This window comes from Prionailurus viverrinus, chromosome D1, assembly GCF_022837055.1.
Source record: "Prionailurus viverrinus isolate Anna chromosome D1, UM_Priviv_1.0, whole genome shotgun sequence".
NCBI classification, from domain to species: Eukaryota; Metazoa; Chordata; class Mammalia; order Carnivora; family Felidae; genus Prionailurus; species Prionailurus viverrinus.
In genome coordinates this window covers 83,302,460-83,325,918 of record NC_062570.1, presented here as the reverse complement: position 1 = coordinate 83,325,918, position 23,459 = coordinate 83,302,460, and the positions used below count along the sequence as shown (strand labels likewise).

At 37.3% G+C, this 23,459-nt stretch overlaps 1 protein-coding gene across 4 annotated transcripts in view; it reads right to left on the bottom strand.

Moving 5' to 3' along the window:
• Positions 1 to 604: 604 nt before the first annotated feature.
• Positions 605 to 23,459, bottom strand: part of METTL15 (methyltransferase like 15) — a 366,039-nt gene continuing 343,184 nt past the window's right edge. For 2 of the 4 annotated variants that reach the window (XR_007156381.1, XR_007156377.1), the window contains exons 10-12: positions 12,458 to 12,745; positions 8,879 to 8,998; positions 605 to 4,301 (exon numbers count right to left, since the gene is read on the bottom strand). The gene's annotated coding sequence lies outside the window, so the exon portion shown is untranslated. The remainder of the gene's footprint in view (positions 4,302 to 8,878; positions 8,999 to 12,457; positions 12,746 to 23,459) is intronic. The other 2 variants (XR_007156382.1, XR_007156373.1) reach the window with 2 other exon arrangements.

The following is a 23,459-nucleotide window of genomic DNA, read 5'->3' as shown; positions in this document are numbered from 1 at the left end:
TTCATCCATTTTGGTTTTTCTACAGGGGCATTTTTATGCACACCTTTCAAAATTAGACCGGTAAAAAGACCCATTAAATTATCTCTGCTTCAGAATTGTTCAACAAAGAAAAGTCTCAATTTCTTCTCAATTTTGAAGAGTTCTCAGTGAAGCCAGTTTAGAATGATCTAAAAATATAGCTATTTAATATATATAAAACATATACCAGAAATATTTCACAAAAAGAAGAAAAAATGAAATAATTTCAGTTTTTTTGTCCATTTGGAAAATTGATGGCAAAGTAATTATCACAGAATTGCTCAAGGAACATTCATAAGCTTGACCTTTATAGCATTGACCCAAAGTTGCCAGGTACTGTAAAGCTTTGAAAAAATTGGCCCTTTGCTACTGCCAAGACTGAAAGCAAAATTGGCCCTCTTTCCTTAATTCACATCTGGGTTCAGTTTGTTCTCAGTTAGAAGAGCTTAACCCATCTTGCTGACTTGGTCTCAGTTCAGATGGGAAAGCAACAACGCTATATGAAAGGCGCAGAAGTAGGTGAATATCCACTTAAGTCCTCCCTTGGGGGAAAAGGTATTTTATTATCTTTGGATAGTCCTTATATAATTGCCTAGTATTAGAGAATCAGACGGTTTGTTGTTAAATGGTGTCTGTTGGGCTTAGATGGTCCATTTTTGAAGTATGCAGTTTACTGGTCAGAAGTCTTCAAAAACAACGTACATTATTACAAAGGCTTTAAACTGGGGTAGGACTAAGCTGAAGAGAATTAACTCCATTTCCAATGCATGAGATAAGATACAGAAAGAATTCCATAATTCAAGTTTAATATGATAAATACAGTGGATATAAAAGTTATTATTTAACATAGGTAAAGAATGGGAAATAGCAACAAGAGTAAGAAAAATGTAAAGGGGCCATGATTTACAATGAATTGGGTTTTTTTTGATAGTTTTTCTCATGAATGTGGTAATTACTTTGAGAATATGAAATTCTGTGGGTATGTCAACCTTAAGTTTGGGAAGATTTATTGAAGACAAGGAGGTATCATAAGACACATTGTAAGTTCACTGACTAGATGAAAAAAAGCTGAATGGGTCTCCATTTATTAAAAAACAGTAATGATAGTAAGAAGATAGTACTGCATCCATATCCATTGCTTATTTTTATCCTCCCAATGACCTAGCTGGCACCTACTCCCTTTTTCAGATGTCAGCCCAATTATCACTTCCTTGAGGAGACCTTCAAACACTTTGATTAGATAAAATACCCTTCTCCTATACCCCTCCAGTTCCATGATAAGCTTTCAAAGCCTCTCTCCTCACATAAGTTAGAAACATTGAGATTTTATATTTATTTTTGTATTTCTTTGATAAATATTTATTTTCCCGCTAAAATGTGAGCTCCTCAAAAACAGATTGTGGCTAGCTTTACTCTCCATTGAGTCACCAATATCTAATACAGTGCCTGGCATATAGGCATTCCTCAATGCCTGCTTGTTTCTTTATTGAATTAAGAATAAATGACCAGGTAAGGCAACCATGAAATTAATGCCATATTACAAAGTAGTTAGTAGACTCAGAAAATCCAGTTAGTTAACTCAAGATAACATGGTTATTTAGTAACAGAGCTAGGTGGGACTTAAAATCTCATCCGACTTTCTTCTCCCAATGTGTCTTATCAGAAAAAAAAAAACATAAACCAAAACATAAATGGTTCAAATCAATACAACAAACTGTGTAAACTAACTAACCAAATTTGTTTCCCAACCAGTGTAGTAAAATAAGTTCTCTCCTACTCTCATGACCATCAGCAATATTCTGGTGAATGATTATTTGCAAAACAGGGTTAAAAATAATTCAACAAAATGATTGTCATCAGAAAATCACATACATATTTTTTAAAGGAGAGGAGAAAAGAATTGTAATTTATAGAGAAAGTCTGAATCTGCTTAACCTAGGTATAAAAGAAGATACTTCCTAAAAATGGGCAGATCAATTAAGCAAGAATGAGGGTTTTCATTTTCTTTGATATTCTCTAACAATTACACACATTTAGTTTTCATCACTTATAGTTAGAGCATCTAACAGAGGAGAAAATCATTACCAAGAAAGGAGAATAAAATTGCATGAAGGCTGTGTCAGGAATTATATTAGTTTGTTTCAACTGTTGTAACAAATAATATAGACTGGGTGACTTAAACAGAAATTTATTTCTTCACAGTTCTGAAGGATAGAAGTCCAAGATTAAGGTGTCAGCAGAATTTGTTTCTTCTTAACCTTTTTGCTTGGCTTGCAGATGGTCATCTTCTCCCTGTGTCTTCACAATTTTTTTGTTTTTTTTTTTTTGTTTTTCCTCTGAGTGTATCTGTGTCAAAGACAGAGAGAACCTTGAAAGTGGCAAAACTGACTCATGTGTTAGGGAGGCTCAATGAGATTAACAGCTGACACTCATCGAAGCTATGAAGGCCAGAAGGCAATGGGATGACACATTCAAACTACTAAAGTAAAAAAAAAATTAAATGAATTAGAAGGAAATTCTATGAGCAACTGTATGCCAAGAAAATTAGATAACCTAGATGAAATTGACAAATTCCTAGAAATTCACAAGCTACCAAAAATCCCCACCATAGCCTTTAAGCCCTTTATGTTCTTATCCTACCTAACAGCCTCATCTATTGTTATTCCCCTTTAATTTACTGTATCTGAGTTTCTCTGGCTCTCATTCAGTTCCTGGCCCCAGGGAGTATACAATGTTCTATAATTTTGACTTGTTGATTGTTCCCTTTTATCTTTTAAGGACCCACTTAAATGCTATTTCCACAAAGACACTTTCTTGAGCCCCTTATAAGTAACTACTCATTACAATAATACTAACTGCTTTACCAAAGAAAATTTCTTTTGTAATCTAGTTTCCAATCAGTTCCATGTTCCAGTAACCATGTCCAAAGTTCTTTCTTAGACAAAATTCTCAAGGCTGATTTAGGTTTTTGCTTCCAGGTTCCCAGAACAATCTGTCTCAAATTAATAGCAGATACCTTGAGACCAGTTGAAATCAAAGACTTGGGTGGGAAGGTCACATACCTTTAATCTGATCTTTACTCCAAGGTTATGTGTAAATTAGCCACTGTCATTCAAAACCTCTTTAGATCTCATTTGTTATGGTTTAGGGTCTTGAAGTAGGATTTTTTTAGAGGACCTAAAATTTGAGATTTTCCATATTCCTTTATTGTATGAAAACTATCCAGTTATTTCTGGATTTATCTTTATTTTTCTAGTAATTTGAGTGAAAAATGGAAGTGAGAGCCAATTCACATGATCATTCTGAATCTTTCTAACTACATACCTTAGAACAGAGTTTCTCAACTTCAGCATCATTGACATTTTACAAAAGATAATTATTGTATTTCACTGATTTATCCTATACATTACTAGAAATTTACCAGCATCCCCTGGCCTCTACCCATTACATGTCTGTAACACCATCCTCATCCCCAGTTGTGACAAACACAAATGTCTCTAGGCATTGCCAAATGTCACCTGGGGTTCAAAATCACCCCAAGTTGAGAACTGAAACTACAGGCTCATTAGGTCTATCTTCTGCCTTCAGGTTATCACAAGCAATACCTTTACCAAACATTTGTTCAAATTTATAGCATAGGCCTCCATTTTTCCAATCTTAAACTTTTCTAGCTTCCTAACACATTACTGAGAAGTCAATGCCACCTATTTTAAATATTTGTCATAGATAGTATTGCATTTCAATTTCAGAATTTCTTTCCATATTAGGTATAGTAATTATAACTTCAGAATAAACAAATACCAACATTACTGTGGCTAAACCCAATATAAATTCACTTCTTACACATAACAGTCCAATTCTGGCATTTGGTGGGTGGCCTTCAATGCAGGGTTTCAGAAATCCAAGCTGCTTTCAATGTGTGGTTCTGCTGTTCTCACCACATAGCTTCAAGAATCACCATGCTCGTGTGTTTCCAGCCATAAGCAAACAGATTATGGAGCATTTATAAATGGGATTGTATGGGTTAGACTGAGATACAAAGAAATAAGTTTTATTGTCATCTCTAAGTCTCTGTTACTTTTACTCATTCTTGTGTTATCCTGTAACATCCTGTCATTGAGCCCCGTACTTTTTCTTCATGCTATTTATTACATCTATAATAAGGTAATTATTTGAGCAATATAAAACTATTGGTTTATTATCCATCTTACCTCACAGGCAGTATGCTCCATAAAGACCAGAACTACATCCACTTTGTTCAGTGTTTGTTTGGCCCCCAAAACCTAGAAGAATTTTTGGCATTTAATACTTTCTTAATAAATATTTGTTAAATAGATAAAGGAATGAATAAATGGATGAATGAATAAATGATATATATGACCCTTGATTTGGATATGGCCTAGAAAATCTTTATAAGACATTATTCTTTGCAAGACACAGATCCAGGTATTGGTCAACAAAAGAGAATGACTGGCTGACTTAGCAAAACAGAAGAATATTCTAATGATGGAGGGTGAGGCTGGGATGCAAGCAAGCACAAATTAGAATTCAATGCAGTAGCCTAGAGCTTTCTTCCTGAATTCATTATCTCATGCTTACCCTGTTTAATTAGAGTACTAGCTGGTTCTGCTCTTCTTACTATGGTGAGGAGAAAAGGGGTTATGCAGTCTTCAGAGCCCAGCTTTTACTAATTGTATCGGTTCCTGAGGCACCTTCTGCCTACCTATGACAGTTGATGTTGTGTGTTAACTTGGCTTGGCCACACTACCTAGATATGTGATCAAGCATGATTCTGGATAGTTCCATGACAGTGTTTTTGGATGAAATTAACATTTAAACTGGTGGACTTTATGGTGGGCAGAATGTTGCCCATAATGTGGGTGGGATTCATCCAATCAGGTGAAGACCTAAATAAAACCAAAGACTGACTACTCCCAACAAAGAGGGAATTCTGCAGCAGACAGCCTTTGGACTTGAACTCTTTGGCTTTTCTTTGGGTCTCCAGCCTGCCAGACCAGCCTGCATATTTTGGACTGACCAGCCTCCATAATCATGTGAGCCAATTACTTAAGGTAAATCTCCCTCTAGATATAGATATGGATATGGATATGGATATGGATATGGATATGGATACAGATATGGATATGGATATATAGACGAGATATACAGATATAGAATAGATGTAGGTATATGTTGTGTTTTTCTGGAGAGCCCTAATACACTACTCATGCACATACACTGATTCCAGACTTCACTCTAAGTAACAGCATTGCCCTTATACTTCACATGAATACCCACTTTCAAAGAGTTTGCATGGAGTTGTAATGTCTGAAGTGAAAAGAGATCTTTAAATCTTAGTAATTAGGTTCCACTTACCTATTCCCAAGTGAAATAAATAAATATATCATTTTCATCTCTTTATCTCTTGTATATTAAAAGTTTTTTTAAAAAAAATAAAAGTTTTAAGTGTGTTAAAGAAATGAATGAATAAATTAATAGCTGAATATTTATCTGCTAAAAATGTAAGAATTCATCACAAACCATTCCTCTCACTGGCTCAAAGCAAGGGAAATCCTGGTGTAACCCCCAAACTACCACCTTTGTCTACTTCTCCACATTTCTGATTACTTTCAGTACACTGGGGTTGTAGAGGAGACTTCCAATGTGTCTTCTTAGAGAAAAACTCAGCCACTCAAAAACATAGGGACTGTGCTTTCTTTTTTTCTCCTGTAATAACACTGTGGAGAGCCAAATGGTAAATAACACATGGTGTTTTCCAGCATGGACTGACCTGAGTTTAATTTCTAGCTCTGCCACTTATTAGTAATGTGACCATTCAAGCATTAACTTTCTCATCTCTAAAATGGGGATAACAATAATACACACATTATAATATTGTAGTGTGAATTAAATGTGATCAAGCATATAGAGCATTTATCAAGGGTGCCTGGGTGGCTCAGTCAGTTAAACATCTGACTTTGACTCATGATCTCACTGCTTGTGAGTTCAAGTCCCAGCTTGGATTAGTTTAAGTCCTACATTGGGTGAGCATGAACCCTGTTTCAGGTGAGCATGAACCCAGCTTCAAGTGACCCCCCATTCTCTCTCTCTCTCTCTCTCCCCACTCCCATGCTCACTTGTGCCCCTCTCTCCCTCAAAAAAAAGGGGGGGGTCTTATAAAAATACTTGGCCATAGCAATAATTCAACAAACATAAACTATTAATAGCTGTTATTGTGTCTGGAAAGGTGCCAAGATCATCATTCCAAACAATCTTTAATCAAAAGATAAACTAGGAATAAAAACTGCACTGAAATGACAAATCAGAAAAAATTGAAGAAGCTGAAGAACTTGAAAAATCAGGACCTGAGTGAAGCAGGCAAGTGGAAGATGGCCTAAATGAATTATGAAAACAGTACTTTTGTCTGAGGAACCTACATTTATCTCTAGAATGACTTTATTTGAGCAAACTAGTTTATCTAAAGAGACCAGAGCTAAATAGACAGTGACAGTATCCTAAACACTTACAAGAGGTAACTGGGATGGCTGGACTCAGAGAAATTATGTACTAATGTCAATTCCAAAGCCTACACATCTCAAGAAAAATGCTTCCTCCTGCCCATATTAAGACCCAGAACTTCCTTGCCTTGCATGCTTTCATTGTCTGATCAAATTATTAATGATACAACATTCATTTTACTGACTCATTATTACACACCTGTCCATAAGGGTACCATTGGAAAACAGATGAAATACTTAAACTGGGAAAATAAAAGCAATTTTAATTAAAGGATACTTGCCCAGGTTGTGGAGAGCAGAGAGCATATAGAGAAATCACATGGGATAATTCACTACCCCAAAGCAACTGACAGAGGATCACCATCACTATTCCCAGCCCTGAAGGGACAAAATGAGACAGTCATGGAGGGAACCTGGAGAGACAGAGAGAAGAGAGTAGAGGACAACTGACAGATCTATGACCTTCACTTGAGAGAAACACCCAGCCTGAGGATGTTAAGGAAACTAGAGTGATAATACCAAAATAAAGACCTCATTCTACTCTGTCTCCTGCTAATGGTACAACCAAACCCAACCAGATCCAGAGGATAAGAGAGCCCAAGATCATCTCTGGGGTTCATAGAAGGGTGGAAAGGATAGAGAGTAAATCTGTAGGGGCCACAAACATCAAATATCCAGCACATTGCCCTATCTTCCTAAAACTCTGACACTGTTCCAGAAAGGACTAACTTCATATGGCTGTTCCAAGATAAAGCTAACAGTCTTCCTTAATAATCTCATCCACCTCACAAACCTGTACACACAACTCTTTCTCATCAGGGTGAAATTCTTTTACATCTGATACAATTTGGGCTTTTCTTTTTTTTTTTTTTTTTTTTTTTTTAATTTTTTTTCAATGTTTATTTTTATTTTGGGACAGAGAGAGACAGAGCATGAACGGGGGAGGGGCAGAGAGAGAGGGAGACACAGAATCGGAAACAGGCTCCAGGCTCCGAGCCATCAGCCCAGAGCCCGACGCGGGGCTCGAACTCACGGACCGCGAGATCGTGACCTGGCTGAAGTCGGACGCTTAACCGACTGCGCCACCCAGGCGCCCCCAATTTGGGCTTTTCTTTACTCAACTAGAGCACCAGTGGCTTCATGCCCCCAGACCTTGGGACAGGCTCTGACATGTCAGAATTGTCTGGATATGTCTATGTTAAGACCTCCATGCCGAGACCTCCATGATACAATAAAATATGGTAAGATGTACTTGGCATTGAAAAGTGACTGATAACAGTGGAATCTTCCTTTGATGAGTTAAGCATATCAAGAATATGTAGGGCCTCAGGTCAGGATTCTGAATGTCAATAGTCATTGCACAAAACTGAACAAAATATAATTCTGGTTTTATTTTATGGAGTTGATTATTTGCATCCTGGATAAATAGCACTTCACTGCATGCTCCATGTTAACAGCGTCTGACATTTGAAAAAAAAAAAAGTTTTTTTGATGGTTTTGTAAACCAGCCTTGAAATTCCTAGTTCTCAATACTGGCCAGAACCCAAAACGGAAACTGAGAACAAAGAAAATAAACTGTTTTTATAAGTCAGAAGGCAGCAGAATCAGAAATCATGAGCGAAGTTGGAAAACATTTTCAGACTGGTTTTACAACTCCTGTTAGCCTGGCTTATTGATATTACCACCCAAATTTACCTTGACTGAGCTTTGAAAACTTTTGAAGTTCATCTTCCTAAATGAATACAATTCTAAACTCCGTGAAGAATGTTAAGTGTTATTCCTCCCCAATATTAAACTGAATTGAAATTTTATACCATGTTGGAAATCCTAACATCAAGTTTAAAGAATCACATTGAAGCCATTAATTACCAGTACTACTCAAACCAAAGAAAAGACTCATATATAGAGATGAATAAAAGAACTCATGGGTGGCCTAACACTAAATTACTTACTTGGAACCATTATGGAGGCAATGTATCTTGGGTGGCAAGTCTAGCAGTAGACAATATGAAGATATTTTCAATCACATGTGCTCCATGTGCCTTTATAACTACTATTGGTCTCCCAAGGCCTTCACTCAGGCCTCCTGATCACCCAATTCTCTCCTAATTTAAACATTTCCAGGTAGGAAGACTTCCTTATCTGGCTAAATAAGAAAGCTTAAATACTCACTGTATTCCTTTTTAGATAGTATGCTAAAAACTGGTGTTTTAATTCCAATTTGTGGCTTTAAGGAGAATCAGCCATGATGGAAACGTCTGGACAAGGAAATAAGGGGAGTTTAGGTTTTCGTTTCAATCCTATCACTAATAGCAATTGTCACCTTGGCATTACCACTTTACCTTTCCAGGTCTCAGTTTCCTCTTCTGTAATATGTGGGTGTTGCATTATGTCAGTAACTTTCATGCTATTTTTCAGCCTTTGTTCAAATGACATCTTACATGGAAGTTCAATATACAAAGCTGAAAAAGACACAGATATTCTGGTTTGAAGGAAAAGTGATTTCTTCCAGTTCTGTACACTTGACCATTACACTTCCCTGTATCTCTTAAATTCACTTGGCATTCAGAGTATAATCTTTGGCCTGTGTTTTCAGCTCACCATTCCTGAAGTTCTTATTAAAATTAGACCTTTACAGAGGGGAGATGGGGGGAGGATGGGTGAAATAGGTGAAGAGGATTAAGAGCACAATTATCTCTATGAGCACTGAGTAATATACGGAATTGTTGAATCACTACATTGTACACCTGAAACTAATATAACACTGTATGTTCACTATACTGTTATTACATTTTTTTTTAAAAAAATCAGAACTCTACAATGGTATTGTAATAGTGTTGTATGATGACAGGTGCTAGCTACCCTTGTGGTGAGCACAGCCTAGTGTATAAACTTGTAGAATCACTATGTTGTTCACCCGACACCAATGTAACATTGTGCATCAACTATACTGCAATTTAAAAATAAATTAAAAACAAATAAAAATCATCCAATTAATTTTGAATAGAAAAACAAAATAAGGCTGAACTCTGGGCCCCAACCCCATGATCAATTAAATTAGCCTGTATAAATAGAGGTGGGGTTCAGGAATCATTCAACAAGCATCTTAGGTGAATCTCATGAACACAAAAATTTGAGCACAGCAAAGCACATTGAAAAGCACCAGGCTAGATACATCTGAAGTCTTTTCCTACTTCAACACTCTAACATTGGTTGTTAATATGTAAGTCTGACAAACCCTTTGAAATCTGATGAAAGCAATAAATCTTCTCTTTGAGAAAAGTGCAAACACACACATTTACACACATGCACACACACATACACAAAGACACACACATGAAATTTGCCTAGAATTGTAGCAAGTTTAAATACCCAGTTATGTACCTCCCCAATGTCCATCCATGGACACTCTATGGGCCCGTAGTTAAAACCCCTATGATATCTATGATATAACAGTGATATTTTAGGGTGAATGTGGTTATTCGTTAGAGAAAGAGCCCTTCTGGGATTAAATCAAATTCTCTTGACTGCTGGATATTGCACTAAATTAAAGGCTTTTCCAATTTATGACCTGTAAACCAATTTTCAACTTGTTAAAAATATTTGATTCTCCTTCTTCTTTTTCTTCTTCTCCTTCCTTCTCCTTTTCCTCCTTCTTCTCCTCTCTTCCTTCCTTTTTTTTTTTTTTTTGGAGGGGGGAAGGCCTTTCTTATTCACCAGGATAGTGTCATCCTGAATTTTCCTGAAATACTTACTTTACTACAGGTATGAGAATGAAATTGCTAAACTTCTGCAAACCAGCTGACAACCATCTTCCCAAGATTCCGCTGTAAGGACTGTTCAGTTCCTAATTGGTTTGCTTCTCAAATTGTATGCATAGACATTCCTGCTGTGGAACAAGAGGGCCATGTCTTCCAACAGGAATTATGTGGCCACCTCATTGCTAGAAGCCCAGACATTCTTTTCAGGGGACCAAGGGTGAGCTTGGAATTCATTTTCAATCTGCCGAACAATAAAACTGTGGTGGCGCCAAGCACCCCTATAAAGGGCTGTTCCATAAATATTCATGGACCATGACAAGGAACAGGATGGTCTCTCCCCAAACGTCTGCCTCCATTTTTCACAGTGCCACCCAGATATGCCATGTGAAGTGGGAACTCCAACATACAATATGGGAGAAGCTCTGTACCACCTACAAGATTTCTTTGTGCTGTTTTTCCTCCTAAGCTTTCTCTTGCAATTTGAGTGACTTTGGCTTTCATTCTGCTGTTGGCCCGACAGCAAAAGCCCCTCTCCAAGTCCACTCCCCCACCTACGTATTCCCAGTCAATAGGGAACCACTTAACTACATGAACATTAACTAATTTGAAGTTTGCTTTTCATCCTGGCACTAATAGGAGAGGAGGAATGTGTTTGTGTTTGCAAGTTTTCCATATGGGTTAAGTAAAGATTGTTTGTTCAAGTTTGAAGCTTGGAAGAGAAAGAAAAAACAAGGCCCATGTCTCATCTTGTCCTTTGGAGGTAGGCAGAAGAGCCATTGTTCCCAGTGCAGCTGAAACCTGTGGGCTGAGAAACCACTGGAGTCTCTTCTCTGAGGCTTCTGAAAAAGTTCCCCACAGACTTATCATTGTCAGCAACCGTGGCGGGATGTTTTGTTTTGCCTTTCATTCCTTATTTATTGCTAAAACAAATGGCAATGACAGCTGAGAATGGAAAGAGTGGCAAGAAGGAGTGAAATATAGGAATAAGGCATTGATATAAACAAGAGAAGTTGCTAAAAAGGGAAAGGAGTCCCTTGTCCTCTAAAAGCTCAAGGTGCCTTTCATCATCCAGCAAGACTGGACCGAAAGCAAAATTATTTTTAAAGGTAAACGGATAAGAAATGACTCATCCAGAATGCCAGGGCATACTCCCACCCACTCCCACAAAGAAAATGTTGCCTTTTAATTATTTGTAAGTAAAACAAGGCCCAGAACAATGGGGAAAACTATGTGTGAAGGTAAAAATTAGGATTATATAATATTAAAACAGAAGCTACAAGGATTCTCAAAATATAATCCCAACTTTCATAATCTCAAGGAAAACAAAATACTTTTGGAGCTAAGAGTTTCCCCCACTTCTTGGCTGGGCCAATTCCAAACTAAGGATGCTGTTATTGATCAGGGGTTTATAAGGGATTCTGGGATTTTGATTTTGGCTTATTTGTTTAGTGGGATATGCAGCATCTTTCATGTATTTCCTTACACTATAGTTTTCATAACAAGGCAGCAGTCTCTATTTTGAATTCAGAATATTTAATATTCAGTAATATTTAAAAAATGGCAATATAGAGGTAAAAAGCTTCAATGTCTCCCCATCACCAGAACAATAGAATCCTTGGTCCTCAATATAGTCTACATGGGCCTCTGCAAGCTGACACTTGCTATCGTCCGAGATCCAAGTCCTAATATTTTGCCTCTTGAACTTTATGTTACAACAGTTTCAGGAACTCTAATTTCCTCCAAATGACTATGGTATTTTAGGCCTCTATGGGTTTTTCCATGATATTCTATATCCATGGATGGCCCTCTCCCTCTACTCAATCTTTTGCCTTTCCCTAATCCTACCTGTCAGGTGTCATCACATCTACAAAGTTATTCTTAACACCCCTAATGTGGAATTAGGCACCTGGGCATGGCATCCTCAAGAGAATTATCAAATTTATTGAAACAACTTATTTTTGTGTTTATCTCCTCTACTAAATCATGTGTTCCTCAAGGGCAAAGATGATGTCTTACTTAGTTACCTCACTGCCAAGCAAATTATAGACACTTAATTGAATGTAATCAAACAAAGGAAGAGTAGTATAGAATAGAAGGGAAAACACGGAACTTAAAGTATAAAGACATTATAGGCAAGCCTGTCTTGCCTCCTTAACTTACCAGCTGAAGTAACATTATTGTTGATATCTTCTATCTTCACCAGTTGCCAGCACAGTTCCTTGGTAAGCTTTTGGCATGGTTTGTGTAGCCTAGCTCTACATGTCCAGTGCCCTCTGAGCTCTAATTCTGAGTATCTGCATAGATTCTTGAATGTGAACAACTTCATTTTCCAACAGCTGACATCTAGGATGCACTGACCCAGGACCAGACAGTACCCATATCCCCCTCCCCTATCAGTCCATTATTCCCACCATGATTATTTAGATGACTGTCTTAAATTTGAATTTCCTGTAACGAGAATGAAAGAGAGATATATATATGGTGGTTTCACTTATTTGACTGAGTCTTATTTATTTCTCCTTTTTAAGAACCCAAAATCTTTCCTGAAACATAGGATACACTTGATGAATAGGAATTAATTACTTAACTATAACTTCAATGGTCCCTTTCAAGGCTATGATTAGATATTTTGTAGCAGAGACAGATAATTGTTTGCCAAAATGTGTGCTCCACCCTTCATAATGTCAAGTCATTGCTGGGAAGAGGCTTCTTAGCCAGAGACTACATTTCCCAGAACTGTTTACATCTATTGTGTCCATGTGACCAGTTTTTACCAATGAAATGTAAATAGAAGAAATGAATGTCTTCTCTGATTCAAGGCTTCAAAAAGTGTTTGTAAGTTCTCCATGCTCTTTTATTTCTGCTGGTTCAATGCAGAGGACAAATGGGCCTTAAAGGAAAGGCTGGAAAACTTCTCTGAAAAGGGATAGATAGTAAATATTTTATATTTGTTGCCATATTATCTCTGTTAGAACTACTCCGCTCTGCCTTCATAGCACAAAAGCAGCCATGAGCAACACATAAGCATTTGAAGCTGTGTTCCAATGAAACTTTATTTACAAAAACAAGTGAAGAGTCCACAGAACATAATTTGCCAACCCCTGACTTAGACAATACCAGAACATGAGACAGAAAAACCTGAATCCCTAAATCCAACATGGAAAAAATCAGCGGCACAGACCAGGATCAACAGTCTTCGCTCATTACAGGAATATAATAGCTAACTTCTATTTTGGTTAGTCTATTGAAATTTTAGAAGTTATTTATTAAATAAGTTAGGAGGGCCTTCACTAATATGACTCTAGTACAAAATAAAGGAATTGAGAGTTAAATATTAAAATTAAAGAGCCACCAAAATGAGCTTAAGGCAGAGCCACAAGATTTTGTTTTACTCAACAGTTTCCTGATCCACCCTGGTTCCTAGAATCATTCATTCATTTTCATGCTTTTCTTCCTACCCTCCTGTCCTCTATCTCATACTTTAGCAGATGGCCAAATAAAACAGAAGTAAAACATGATGTATTTTACTCTATAAGCCTGCTTCAATACTGGCTACACTTAACTCTGTGCATACATATTATTTCTTTAAACTTAGTAGCAAGATGCCATAGATAACTTGGCTAAGGAAATGTGCCACACACAAATGCATTGCTGTCTTCTACGGCCAAAGCTCTAAAAAGTAAAAGGCCTGGTGCCCTCTTTTGTGTTAATGTCCATTAGAGGGCCCTAAAGCAATACAATTTGAACTAAATGTGCCCCAGAGAGTAGTAAAATTCTTGTTTAACTTCTAATTACAAAGCTATCTCAGCCTAGACATCAAAGATGTGTCCAAAGTTTGGGGGTGGGGGTGGTTAGGAAGGATGGAGACATGGTGGGGGAAGAGGAATGGAGTGGTTGACACATTTGCCAGGAACAAGTTCAAGACACAGGCTCACTTTAAATTCATAGTCATTTCTGCCTTCTGACAATTAAAATTGTAAGTGTGTATATTTTAGCATGCTTTTAGTGGAAAGTAATAACAAATTCAAAATACAAATCAACCAGATTTAAACAACAAAAGGAATTTATTGTCTCATTGAAGTGCAAACAGTAGTATGGGGTTTAGGAATAGTTTGATCAGGGCTCTGGCTCTATTTCCTTAGAATTCACTTATCTCCGCCTTCCTATATTTGATAACTACATCCAAACATCTTCTGTTGTTGCACAGCCCCAGACCTTAAAGCTGTAGCTGTATATTATACCTTCCAAAATAAGAGAGGGATCCTATCCTTTCTCTAATCATAGATAAAATAATTCCATGTTCTGACTTGACTAACCTGGTCAGGTAAATGGCATGTGTTCATTGGCTTAGACCTGCAGTTATTGCTGGTCCCTGACAAAATTGCTATGCCAAAGGGGATGAAGGAATACTGATTGACTTTTGCTAATCAGGGCAAAATCAACTTGCATAATAACCATGTAACAGGAGAGGGGTGGAGCAGACCTTCCAAGGCAATCACAATGTCCAGAATACTAAGTCAAGTTCAGCATGTCTGGCCCCTTTCCTAGAGTCTCTCCAAAAATATGCTTCAGGTCTTCATTTATGTAGATTCCATGCTACCAGACCCTACCAACATACTCACCAGACCTTGCTTTTGCTGCCTTGTGAGTAAGAAATCATCCTTTTTCATTGCTGAGGGAATTGAGAATATTTGAATAAAATCATTCTCCTAAGATATTGCAGCTAATAAGCAGTACAACCAGGATACAGCCACAGCTCCACCTGATTCAGTTCCATGTTCTCATGCCCCACCATGATGTCTCCCACCCTGATACAAAGATAAGCCAAAGTTATAAGATGTTATTACCCCAGCCTAGCCTACCATGTTAGGAAAGCTCCCATTTGAACAGTGGGCTCTGCTCTGCTTTCTTACATGTAATGTTTTCTATAAGTACAGAATCCACACTTTGAATCTGGAAAAAATACATTCTGGGTCCCTGTAATCATCTCAGTGTCTAAGTATAATCTGTGTATTGAATAAAAGGGTTTATGTGTGTATGTGAGGTGCACATGTACACCTGTTCTATTTCCTGATGATCTTAAAATCTTAACAATTCATGGCCTGCATGGTTCTCCTTAGTTGTGAAAAAACATAAATCTCTGGCACATGGCTAGCCTCCCTCCAGAAATTCTCCAGTATGTCCCATAGAATCAACATGGGGTTGTTACACAACAATAATATCTTCCTGTCTAACTTGTCATTTCCAAGTTAGTAGCCAAACATACACACACTTAACACAGTCCTTGGAGAAGGTACCTTACACCTTTTCTTTTTCACTTCATTATCCTCAATGGTCTGGGCAGTTGCAAGATATATTCAGAGTATTCAAGTACTGTATATGGTTAAGTACAGAGGTGACCATGAGATCACCCTAAATTTGCTACTCAGCTTGCCTATGACCTCTCCAAGCCTCTATTTCTCTTATCTATAAAACTGGAATAATAATCATAATACACATTCCATGTTGTTGTCATGAACACAATGTCTGGCATATTGAAAACATTTAAAAAATATTCACTGCTGAATAAACTGTTTATTACTATTATAATAAACATTAATACTTACTTGTATTACCCTAATGATTATTAATTAGATTTATTATTTTACTCAAATGACCAAATTTATTCTATTTCCTTACTGTTGGATGTTAGTTGCATATAATTTCCATCTGCTTAATATATTACCTTTGGGAATCTAACCTTTAATTTAGATAAAGGTCTGTTTTCCTCTTTCATAGAAAAGGAAAATAAACAAACAGATACAAAATATATTTTTTAATATCTTGGCTATTTACTTTCTGATTTATGCTATCCAGCACTGTGCTTAAAGTTTTTCTTCCATTTCTTTTTTTGTTAGCTAAAGTAGCAGATCTTCTTACAATTTCCTTTAGTAATTACTTTTGGTACTTACCAGGTCTAAGAAACTAAGACACAGGCCCTATAAAGAAAATGTCATCTCTACACAGTCAATAGACCCAGGTTTCAATGGGCTTAACCTGAAGCTCTGGTCTTCCCAGAACTTCAGTGTTACATCCCAAGGGCCTTGGAGCTAATGAAACATGTTGCACTCCTAATATCTACTTAAGCAAATTGAATGTGGCCATCTAAGAAAATTACTCTGTTGTCATAGTAACTCTTTTACTACTTTAGGTCAAGAAGAATAGAAAAAAAAAAAAAAAAGAAGAAAGAAAGGAAGAAAGGAAAAACCTGGCAGCAAAGTTTACATCCTAAAATAAAGTTGTGGGAGGTATGAGGCAGAGGCAAAGATAAATGAGGGATTTAATTCAATATGGAGGAAAACACCTGAAATGCAATGAGCTCCCCATAATATGCTCTCACTCAGCATGCTTAGACATAAGGTTGGGGGTGTCTCAGCAATAGATTCACAGAATGCGAAATATGGAAGAGCTCTTAGGAAATCTAATCTGAGCCCCTGATTTTACAAATAAAGAAACAGAAGCCCAGAGAGGTAAAACAATTCACACAAGTTAGCATACTAAGTTATTGGCCCACGCTGAAGCAGAAACAGGATCTCCTGATTTCCTGCCTAGGGTTCTTTCATCATTCTATCCCTGGGATTTAAGGGCATAAAGAAACTATCCAAAAGACCTTTCAGAGTCTTTTATCTTTTTAAAATTATTTATTAAAATTCAAGTTAGCTAACATACTGTGTAGTACTGGTTTCAGGAGTAAAACCCAGTGATTCATCACTTATATATAACACCCAGGGCTCATCCCAACAAGTGCCCTCCTTAATGTCCATCATCTATTTGGCCCATCCCCCAACCCACCTCCCCTCCAGCAACCATCAGGTTTTTTTTTCTCTGTATTTAAGAGTCTCTTATGGTTTGTCTCCCTCTGTTTTCAACTTATTTTTCCTTCCCTTCACCTATGTTCATCTTTTATGTTTCTTAAATTCCATATATGAGTAAAATTATATGATATTTTTCTTTCTCTTCGAATCTTTTCAATATGTTTTTAAAAATTATAAAAGAGTCTTTTTGATATGTTTTTTAAAATTATAAAAGATTGACTCAGTGTAGAAGAGGAAGACAGATTAGTCTTAAACTGGTTCCAAGACTGGCCAGTTATTGAAAAGTTGGAAAGATTTCATTCATCATACATCAATTACACATTGACACTGTATTAGGTACTGTGCGGGCTTCTGGAGACCACAAATGATACAGTTAAATCAGTTAGGCTACTCACAGTTCTTGTAAAAGTAGAAAACCTTTATGTTTATGCTGAGTCAAGAGTCTGAAAATCTCAACTTCCCAGGTATTTATTCTCCATTTCACAAACCTTAGAACATATGGCAAAGTTATGGTACTAACAAGCAACAGACATGCCCTGATTTTAACTCTATGATGCTATCAATATCAAGAAACAGTAGAAATTGCAAAACAAATGCAAGAGAATCATTTTAATGTTATCAGCAATGAAAAGGTATATACTAGCTGGTTATAAAAAGAGGACCCAGGAAACTTAGCCAGTACAATAGCATGACTTAGTAACATGGAAATGATCCCTCTACAACATTTATAAGATGTGACTGTAAGTTAACATCACTGCACCATGTCCTTCTTGATCTAATACCAACCCATAGGATTGGCCAGACCAAAAACAGGTGCTTTGCTCTTATCACTTAATGGCACCCCTTATCTTTCTGTTTGAACTTCTCCTCAACTAGGAGGAATTGCTGGATTCCAACTGACTGCAGAATAAAGAAGTCTTGGTAGCCTATTCTCAGGCCAGCATTTTCCAAGACCAACAACAATTTGATGATTATTCAGACTTAAAGCCAGAAGGACTTGCAAGAGGTGCGAGTGAGCCTATTTGTTGATGGTTATAAAATGAAGTGATCAAGGGATAAGGTAACCCCACAGAGACATGGAAATATCAGTAAACACGAAGTGTAAGTATAGCTCTGCCATGGCAATCTATACTGGATTTCATTTCTGCAATCAGACTGTCACCTGGTCAAAAATAAACATTCCTTGGGTGGATGGATAGGTAAATAGCTAGAAAAGAATAAAGCCATGGTTATAAATATTAATAAATTCTAAACAGGGATAAATAATAGGTACATTCACATAGTCAGTCATTCATAGAACCAATATTTGTTGTGGAGCTACTACATACTATATTCTGTTCTAGGTGTTAGAGTTACAGCACACCCTTCTTCCCAGTAACTCTTTAAGAAACCCAAGAGCACACAAATAGCTAATGCACTGTCATTACTCAGTCACCTTTTTGTAAGCCAAGAATGTATTTTACTGACTGCACCAACTGATATATGGATCCAAAAAGACAGCAAAATTCAATTCAAGTTAGCAAATAATAAATTGAGCATGAACCATGTACTAGCAACCACCCATGATTTCCAGATGAATAAGACACCATTGCTACCCTCATGGAGCTTACTATTCTGTAAAGAAATTATATAAAGAAACAGCCAAGATGGCAGAACCGCATGGAAGTTTACTTTGCATCTTGCATCCATGAAATACAGCCAGATCAACACTAAACCATCCTGCACACCTAGAAAACTGATTTGAGGATTAACATGACAATCTGCACAGCCTGAACCACAGAACTCAGCAGGTATGTGGCACAGAGAGGTGAACTGGGGGAGAGAGAAACCGCAGAGGGCAGGGAGATGTTTTTGTTTGCAGAGAGAGGACAGAGATGGAGGGAGGGTATGGGAAAAGCACCCACCCCCAAAAAGTGGCTGGAGAGAAGTAGAAAAGTGGAAAAAGCCACAGGGACTGAAAGGGAGAAAGGAGAGGGTTTAAATTCCATTAAGACTCTATAAATAGGGGGAGCACATAGTCTGAAACTCCACAGCTTGATAAGTGGCGATGCTCTAGTGGGAAAAGCAAAACGCCAGGAGCAGAGTGAAGTTCGGAGGGTCCTCAGGCCACACAGAGAGAGGTGGTTCCCCTGCTGGTAGGACACTTGGTAGAAGCTGTGCAGCCACCCCACAGGCAAAGGCCCCAGTGGACCCCTGAGAACAACCACATTTGCTGGTGCTGGAACAGGGTCATTAAGGTGAAGCCTGCTGCCAGATGTGTGTTGTGATTTTCCATAATCCCTGAAATGCTGCTATTACATGATCCTTTTCTGGGGCCAGCTGGTACCCAGCTGCAGTCACTGGGCACTGGCAGCAGCACAATCCTGCAAATGTTCAAGGGTGCAGCCAGGACACGGCCATTGCTTGGTGAGACCCTTCTGCAGAGGGTCAGAATGGGTCAAACCCACAGTCCCTCAGAAGTGAGGATAGGGAAACACAGCCACATCTGATATAAAACTCAGGAGGGAGGTGCTGCCTGGCAACCTGATGGCTTAGTCACAGACAGTGTAAAAGTGGAGACTGGAAGGAAGCCGGAGACAAAGGAAGGGTGTGGATTGCTGATCAGGAAGAACAGGGTTCCAATACTAGAGACTGGGTAGCTGGGTGAAGCCATTTTCATCCCTCCCACCTATGAGCATACATGCCTACAAGCTCCACAACAATCCACCCCAGTGAGTCAAGCAGCCACCTAGTGGAGAACAGAGCTGTTACGCTAAGCCCCGCCCAACTGGGCAAACTTCACTCTTCAGGAACACCACAAGTCTCTGCCTGCTTAGTTTACAGACTATAAACTACTTCAGAGTTTGACTTCTAGGGGAAAATGATGTAACTTCAATTGTATTTCAGTCTGTTCGCTGGTCCATATATTCAATTTTCTTTTTGTTTTTCTTTTTCGTTCCTTTTTTTCTTGAATACAGAAAAAGAAAAAATATTTTTATTTCCAATTATTATTAAAAATATTTTTCTTTAATTTTTTCTACTATACTACATTTTTGTAAATTTTTCAAATTCTAGTTTAATTCCATTATTTAATTTTATTATATTTCATTGTATTCATTTTTTCAAATTTTCAAAAGTTTTCCTTTCTTTGTTTTTCAACGCTTTTTTCTCTAATCTATCAAGCACCTGTCAACACCCAGACCTAAACACACCTAGGATCTATCATCATTTATTTGATTTTTTTTTGCATGTGTGTTGTTTTTAATTTCTTAATTTAATTATTTTTTACCTTATAGATTCCTTTTCTTCCTTCAAAATGACAAAACAAAGGAACTTACCACAAAAGAAAGAGCAGGAAGAAACGACAGCCAGAGACTTAATCAACACAGATACAAGCAAGATATCTAAACCAGAATTTAGAAGCATGATAATAAGAATACTAGGTGGAATCTAAAATAGATTAGAATCTCTTTCTGTGAAGATAAAAGAAGTAAAAGCTAGTCAGGATGAAATAAAAAATGCTATAACTGAGCTGCAATCTTGAACGGATGGCACAGCAGCAAGCATGGATGAGGCAGTGCAGCAAATCAGTGATATAGAGGACAAACTTATGGAGAATAATGAAGCAGAAATAAAGGGGGAGACTAAGGTAAAAGAGCATGATTTAATAATTAGAGAAATCAGTGGCTCATTAAAAACAACAACATCAGAATCATAGGGGTCACAGAAGATGAAGGGAGAGAAAAAGGGGTAGAAAGGGTATGTGAGCAAATCATAGCAGAAAACTTTCTAAACCTGGGGAAAGACACAGATATCACATTCCAGGAAGCACAGAGGACTCCCATTAGATTCAACAAAAACTAACCATCAACAAGGCATATCACAGTCAAATTCAGAAAAATCAGGCAAAGAAAGAATCAAGAAAGCAGCAAAGGGAAAAAAAAAAAGTCCTTAACCTACAAGGGAAGACAGATCAGGTTTGCAGCAGACCTATCCACAGAAACTTGGCAAGCCAGAAAGGAGTGAAGGATATACTCAATGTGCTGAATTGGAAAAATATGCAGCCAAGAATTATTTATCCAGCAAGGCTTTCATTCAAAATAGAAGGAGAGATAAAAAAGTTTCCCAGACAAACAAAAATTAGAGTTTGTGAGCATTAAACCAGCCCTTCAAGAAATATTAAGGGGGACTCTCTGAGGGGAGAAAAGATGAAAGAAATAAACAAAGAACAAAAATAAGACCAAGAGCAACAAAGACTGGTAAGGACAGGAGAACACCACCAGAAACTCCAACACTACAAGCAACATAATGGCAATAAATTCATATCTCTCAGTACTCACTGTAAACGTCAATGGACTAAATGCTCCAAGCAAAAGACATAGGGTAACAGAATGGATAAGAAGACAAGATCCATCTATATGCTGTATAGAAGAAACCTACTTTAGACCTAAAGGCACCTTCAGATTGAAAGTAAGGAGATGGAGAACTATCCATCATGCTAATGGTGGACAAAAGAAAGCCAGAGTAGCCATACTTATATCGGACAGCATAGACTTTAAAATAAAGACTGTAACAAAACATGAAGAAGGGCATTATATCATAATGAAGGGTCTATTCACCAAGAAGACCTAACAATTATAAACATTTATGCTCCAAATGTGAGAGCACCCAAATATATAAAGCAATTAATCACAAACATAAAGAAACACATTGATAATAATACCAGAATAGTAGGGGACACCAACACCCCACTTACACCAATGGACAGATGATCTAAACAGAAAGTCAACAAGGAAACAATGGCTTCGAATGACACACTGGACCAGATGGACTTAACAGATATATTCAGAACATTTCATCCTAAAGCAGTGCACATACATTCTTCTCCAGTGCATTTGGAATGTTCTCAAGAATAGATCACATACTGGGACACAAATCAGCCCTCAAAAAGTATAAAAAGGTCAAGATTATACTGTGCATATTTTCAGACCACAACACTATGAAACTCAAAAATTTGGAGAGAAAAAAGAAGAAAAAATTGGAAATAAAACAAAAACTTGGAGACTAAAGAACAACCTACCAAAGAATGAATGGGCTAACCAAGAAGTTAAAGAGGATATTAAAAAGTATGTGGAAGCCAATGAAAATGATAACACCACAGCCCAAAACCTCTGGGATGCAGCAAAGGCAGTCATAAGAGGAAAGTATATGGCAATCCAGGCCTTCCTAAAGAAGGAAGAAAGGTCTCAGATACTCAACCTAACCTTACACCTTAAAGATCTGGAAAAGAACAGCAAATAAAACCCAAAACCAGCAAGAGACAGGAAATAATAAAGATTAGAAAAGAAATCAATGCTATCTAAACTATATTTATCAATAGAACAGATCAATGAAACCAGAAGTTGGTTCTTTGAAAGAATTAACAAAATTGATAAACCCCTAGGCAGTTTGATCAAAAAGAAAAAGGACCCAAATAAATAAAATCAAGAATGAAAGAGGAGAGATCACAGGAGAAATACAAATAATAATAAGAGAATATTATGAGCAATTATACGCCAATAAAATGGGCAATCTGGAAGAAATGGACACATGCCTAGAAACATATAAACTACAAAAACTGAAACAGGAAGAAATAGAAAATTTGAACAGACCCATAATCAGTAAAGTAATCAAATTAGTAATCAACAATCTCCCAAAACACAAGAGTCCAGGGCCAGATGGCTTTCCAGGGGAATTCTACCAAACATTTAAGGAAGAATTAACACCTATTCTCTTGAAGCTGTTCCAAAAAAAAGAAATGGAAGGAAAACTTCCAAACTCTTGCTATGAAGCCAGCATTACCTTGATTCCAAAACTAGACAAATACCCCACTAAAAAGGAGAACTATAGACCAATTTCCCTGATGAACATGGATGCAAAAATCCTCAACAAGATATTAGCCTACCAGATCCAACAATACATTAAAAAAAATATTCACCATGACCAAGTGGGATTTATACCTGGGATGCAGGGCAGTTCAATATCTGCAAAACAATCAATGTGAGTTATCACATCAATAGAAGAAAGGACAAGAACCACATGATCCTCTAAATACATTCAGAGAAAGCATTTGACAAAATAAAGCATCCTTTCTTGATAAAAACCCTCAATAAAGTAGGGATAGAAGGATCATACCTAGAGATCATAAAAGCTATATATGAAAGACTCAATGTTAATATCATCCTCCGTGGAGCAAAACAGAGATTTCATCTTAAGGTCAGGAAGAAGACAGGGATGTCCACTCTCACCACTGTTATTCAACATAGTATTGGAAGTCTTAGCCTCAGCAA